Source organism: Bos javanicus, chromosome 1 (genome assembly GCF_032452875.1).
Source record: "Bos javanicus breed banteng chromosome 1, ARS-OSU_banteng_1.0, whole genome shotgun sequence".
In the NCBI taxonomy this organism is placed as follows: Eukaryota; Metazoa; Chordata; class Mammalia; order Artiodactyla; family Bovidae; genus Bos; species Bos javanicus.
This window is the reverse complement of record NC_083868.1, coordinates 19,940,290-19,946,142: the sequence shown is the minus strand read 5'-3', so window position 1 is coordinate 19,946,142 and position 5,853 is coordinate 19,940,290. Positions and strand designations below refer to the sequence as shown.

General features: G+C 41.6%; 1 pseudogene; it reads left to right on the top strand.

Moving 5' to 3' along the window:
• Positions 1 to 2,816: 2,816 nt before the first annotated feature.
• On the top strand, positions 2,817 to 4,836 carry LOC133254194 (tubulin alpha-1A chain-like; annotated as a pseudogene).
• The last annotated feature ends 1,017 nt before the right edge of the window (positions 4,837 to 5,853 follow it).

Genomic DNA, 5,853 nt, shown 5'->3' with positions numbered 1-5,853 from the left:
ACTCTGAGTGATAAGGTGAATGTGGCAAATAGCAAATCTGGATAAAAGATATTCAAGAAATTTTTGTAATTTTCTTGCAACTCATCTGTAACTTTTCAAGTATTTTTTTAAAGGTTTTGTCCTAAAAATGGTGAAATGGAGCAATTGGTCATATGCAGTTTGGCCTAAAATGTATTGTTTTCAGTATTTTAACACATTATTGATCAGAGATGTATTAACGCCATAGGTATTAGCTCCTGCAAACATCCCTGGTCAATAATGTGTTAAAATGTAATAAGGCTTTTATTTTCTTTGGTAAGAAATAGGAAGTGTTTTGATCATTTAATAATGATAACCTTTCCTACTTTGGGTGCTTTGAAAACCAAATATTAGCATAAATATTTTGTGTATATTGCATTTTCAGGACGGAATTAGATGTGGCTAATTTAGATTAAAATACTACTTACAATTTTCTGTATTTAAGTCCTATACTTATTCTGAACTAGAATGATTTGGATCAAGTAAGGAGACTTGAAAACAAACTGAAGAGTTAATTACCAACTCTAAAGCTTACCTGATGCAAAATGTCAAAATTTAACTTTGGTAACTTCCTGATACCAGTTAACACTTTATGATGATCTGATTTGCCACCATACTCTTCCTTTTTCCTATGATTGTCCAGGGATATTTCCTAGTTAGAAAATTTCATATTACTTCAATTTTTACATTTTAATTCTTCACATTTTAAAGTAAGCTTAATGTAAACAATGTAGTCATTGTCCCCCACACCAATCTCCATCCCTTATTTCCCCTGTGTCATTCCACTTTTTTACTTTTACCTTCTTTGACCCTGTTATCCTTTCCCATTGTATCCTTCTCAACTTTTTTTCTTTTAATTGAAAACTTTCTTCCTGGTTCTCCATACTAGCTTCACCTTAGTTTCAGCTTTCATCATCTCATGCTTAGATCACTGTAACCATCTCAAAACTGGTCTTCTACCTGCAGGCTCTCCCAACAAATCCACACATTACAGAAGTATTTATTTTCAGATATTCAAAATCTATGTACTTGTCTATATATCCATTTAAACTTTCCAGGATGATATTCAAGTTCCTCCAGGACTAGCACCAAATAACTCGTACTAGCACCTTAGTTAGCTCCCACAATTTCCCAGCACAAAATTCCCCCCCAGCCATCTAGGTTTGTGCTGTCATTTCCTTATCTCTAAGAGATCAAACCAGGTTTTTTTCCTCCTTAAATAACCTGAGAGAACTTTGTTTCTCTCTCCTTCCCAGTTATCCATCACTGACATATTTAGGACAAAGGTCAAGAGGTTTCCCTGGTGGCTCAGATGGTAAAGAATCCACCTGGAATGCGGGAGACCTGAGTTCTATCCCTGGGTTGGGAAGATCCCTTGAAAAAGGGCATGACAACCCACTCCAGTATTCTTGCCTGGAGAATCCCCATAGACAGAGGAGCCTGGCGGGCTACAGTCCATGGCGTTGCAAAGAGTCGGACAGGACTGAGCACCTTTCACTCGAGGTTTACTTCTATTTAGGAGCAGACACTTAAGATGCCCTGGGCCACATCCCTTTGGCCCATTTGACATTTGTACCACTCTTGTGAATGCTTGCATGAATATTGCAATGCTCTGGCTTCAGTATTCTACTGTCTAAGCAGGGCTGTAGCCTGGAAGTACAGGAGAGTTAATAAATGATGAGGGATGGCAGTCAGTGGATAAATACCCCAGCCTCCCCATCCTTCACTGAACAATTCTGTTGTTGTTCAGTCGCTAAGTCATATTCACCTCTTTGTGACCCCATGGACTGCTGAGCCACATTCTATGCGGTTCTACAAATAATCCTCAGAGCAAATGAGTCTCATTTTGCCACAGTGGTTTCTATCTGGGTAGCACACCCTTTATGGGCTTTCTCTTTTCCTTGTCTTACTCTTCGCATTTCCCCACTCTGTTTCCTGGGATCAATAGCATCAGTTCTCAGGTAAATGCACTGGAACTAGCTATATCCAAGTCCTTACTTAGGCTCCACTTTTGCAGGACCCAAGACATTAAACAATATTCATTATTCTTCTATTCCTTTATTAATAAAATCCCATGTTTTAGCTGCACCCATGGCCATTTCATTATAGGTTACATTTTTCCACCATCTTTGCAACTAAATGAGTATATATGACTTGCTTACGAATGGGATATAAGTGAACTTATATGCCAAGCCTAGACATTAAAAGAAATACAGGTAAGCTTTTCTTTCTCCTTTTTCTGTTTCTGATGGCTGAGATGAAGATGTGATGGCAAGAGCTGAAACAGCCATGATGGACCCAGAGATAGAAGCCATCTTTTAAGGACAGACTGATCTGCCCATCCCACTCTGTGTATTACTTCACTGTGAGCTGATACAGGAGAGAAAAATAGACTTCTCTCTTTTCAAGTCATGGTATTATAGAGATCTCTGTTTTAAAGTGGCTTAGACGATATCCTTAGTTTGGACAAAGTCATACAGCTTTTAAGTAAGGGATTTCACAACTCAAGCTCTTAGCAAACCATTCATGTGTTGTGGCTATGTAATATCCCTCTTATGTGTCTACATGGTGGGTCAGTAAAAAGACTAAGTAATACTGCATTACCTATGACACGTTCCAGAAAAGATGATGTTCTTCCCTTTTTCCAGTGGAGGAGGGAAAGAGTGATTCTGAGTCCCTTCAAGAATACAAACAAACCCAGGTCTCTTACATCTACTGCCTCAGAGTTGCTCTGTAAGAAACAACAACCTCCTTTTCTCCTCTCTGCCATCCAGCTGGGCAGCCATAAAATAGCAACCATGTATCAGTGCATCTGCATCCATGCTGGCCAGGATGGTGTCCAGATCAGCATTGCTGGCTAGGAGCTTTGCTGGCTGGGAGCGCTACTGCCTTGAACATGGCACCCAGTCTGATGGCCAGATGCCAAGTGACAAGACCACTGGGGAAGGAGATGACTCCTTCATCATCTTCTTCACAGAGACAAGTGCTGGGAGGCATGTGCCTAGGGCAGTTTTGCAGACCTGGAACTCACAGTCATGGATGAAGTTCGCACAGGCATGTACCGCCAGCTCTTCCACCTTGAGCAGCTCATCACAGACAAGGAAGATGTTGCCTGTAACTATGCCCAACATTTTTTCAGTACACCACTGGCAAGGTGACAGTTCAACCATAAAGAAAGCTGAGCGCCTAAGAATTGATGCTTTTGAACTGTGCTGTTGGAGAAGATTCTTGAGAGTCCCTTGGACTGCAAGCAGATCAAACCAGTCAATCCTAAAGGAAATCAGTCCTGAATATTCATTGCAAGGACTGCTGCTGAAGCTGAAACTCTAATACTTCGGCCACCTCATGCGAAGAACTGACTCATTGGAAAAGACCCTGATGCTGGGAATGATTGAAGGTAGGAGGAAAAGGGGATGACAGAGGACAAGATGTTTGAATGGCACCACCGACTCGATGGATATGAGTTTTAGCAAGCTCCAGGAGTTGGTGATGGACAGGGAAGCCTAATGTGCTGCAGTCCATGGAGTCGCAAAGAGTCGGACACAACTGGGCAACTGAACTGAACTGACTGGCAAGGGGATCACTAACCTCATCATGGACCAAATTCAGAAACTGACTGACCAGTCACAGGTCTTCAAGGCTTCTTGGTTCTCCACCACTTTGGTGGGAGAACTGGTTCTAGGTTCACCTCCTTGCTGATGGAATATCTGTTGATTATGGCAAGAAGTCCAAGCTGCAGTTCTCCATTTACTCAGTGACCCCAGGTTTCCATAGCTGTAGTTGAGCCCTACAACTCCATCATCACCATCCACACCCCCTAGAGCACTCTGATGATTGTGTTTTCATGGTAGACAATGAGGGCACTTATGACATCTGTCTTAGAAACCTTGATATTGAGTAACCAACATATACTAACCTGAACAGATTGATAGGTCAAGTTTTGTCCTCTGTAACTGCTTCCCTAAGGTTTGATGGAACCCTGAATGTTTCGGGTTTTTTTGTTTTTATTTATTTTGGCCACGTTGCACTGCAAGATCTTAATTCCCTGATTAGGGAACAAACCCATGCCCCCTGCCGTGGAAGGACTGAGTCTTAACCACTGGACCACCAGGGAAGTCCTAGAACCCTGAATGTTGATCTGACAGAATTCCAGACCAAGCTGGTGCCGTATCCCTGCATCCACTTCCCCTGGCCACATATGCCCCTGTCATTTCTGCTGAGAAAGCCCACCATGAAAGGCTTTCTGTAGCAGAGGTCACCAGTGCTTGCTTTGAGCCAGCTAACTAGATGGTGAAATGTGATCCTCACCATGGTAAATGCATGGCCTGCTGCCTGTTGTACCATGAAAGATGTCAGTACTGCCACTGTCACCATCAAGACCATCCAGTTTGTGGAATGGTGCCCCACTGGCTTCAGAGTTGACATTAGCTACCAGCCTCCCACTGTGACACCTGGCAGACACCTGGCCAAAGGACAGTGAGCTGTGTGCATGCCGAGCAACACCACAGCCATCGCTGAGGCCTGAGCTCCCCTGGACCACAAGTTTGACCTGATGCCTGCCAAGCGTGCCTCTGTTCACTGGTACATGGGCGAGGGCATGCAGGAGGGAGAGTTTCTGAGGCCTGTGTGGACACAGCTGCCCTTGAGAGGGGTTATGTGGAGACTGATGTGGATTCTGTTGAAGGAGAGGGAGAAGAAAAAGGAGAGAAATACTCAAGTTAAAAATGTCACACAGGTATTGCTTTTACAGGGGAGTTTATTCTATTTTAAACATGGAAAAGCTGTGGTCCAATCAGTTAATTTGCATGTAGCAGTGTATATCCTCATATACAATTATTGATCTATGCTTTAAAAAATGATACTTTTTAAACTTTACATAATTGTATTAGTTTTGCCAAATATCAAAATGAATCCACCACAGGTATACATGTGTTCCCCATCCTGAAACTAATACAATTATGTAGAGTTTAAAAATAAAATAAAATTTAAAAATAAAATAAAATAAAATAAAACAGAAAAACAAAAAAATAAAATAAAATAAAAAATGATACTTTGTTACAGACTCAAGCTATCCATTTTTTCTCTGATGGTTTGGATAAAGTCTTTCCTGTCTTAAATGAAAAATAATGCAAACAAAATGAAGAAGCTGTGAAGCTATACAGAAAACTTAAATCTACTGTCATTTTTACAATACCCAAGGCAAAATATTTCCTCATAACATGGGGTGAACTGTGACCCCCCCAAAGTTTATGTACTGAAGTCCTAACCTCCCACCAGTGTCTCAGAATGTGACTATATTTGGAAATAAAATATTTAAAGTAAAAATTTTTTAAAGGCCTTTAAGGAGGGCCCTAACCCAATCTGACTAGTGTCTTTATAATAAGAGGAAATTTTAACACAGAGACATCAAGGAGGTTCACACAGAGAAAAGACCATGATAAGAGGCAGGGAGAGGGCAGTCATCTATCTGCAAGTCAAGGAAAAGGGCCTGAGAGGAAACCAAACCATCACCTTGGTCCAAGACAACTTGATCTTGACCTTGATTGTAATCTTGGACTTCCAAACTCCAGACTATGAGAAAGAAACATCTACTATTTAAGCCACCTAATCCCTGGATCAGGAAGATCCCCTGGAGATCCACTCCAATATCCTTGCCTGGGAAATCCCACAGACAGAGGAGCCTGGCAGGCTACAGCCAGTAGCACTGCAGAGTCGACATGACGGAGTAACTGAGCGCTGACACTAACTGAGTCCCTGGTACTTTGTTATAGCAGCCCTAGCAAAGTCATACAATCATTTACCTTAAAAATAACAGAAGGACCGAGCATCTAATTC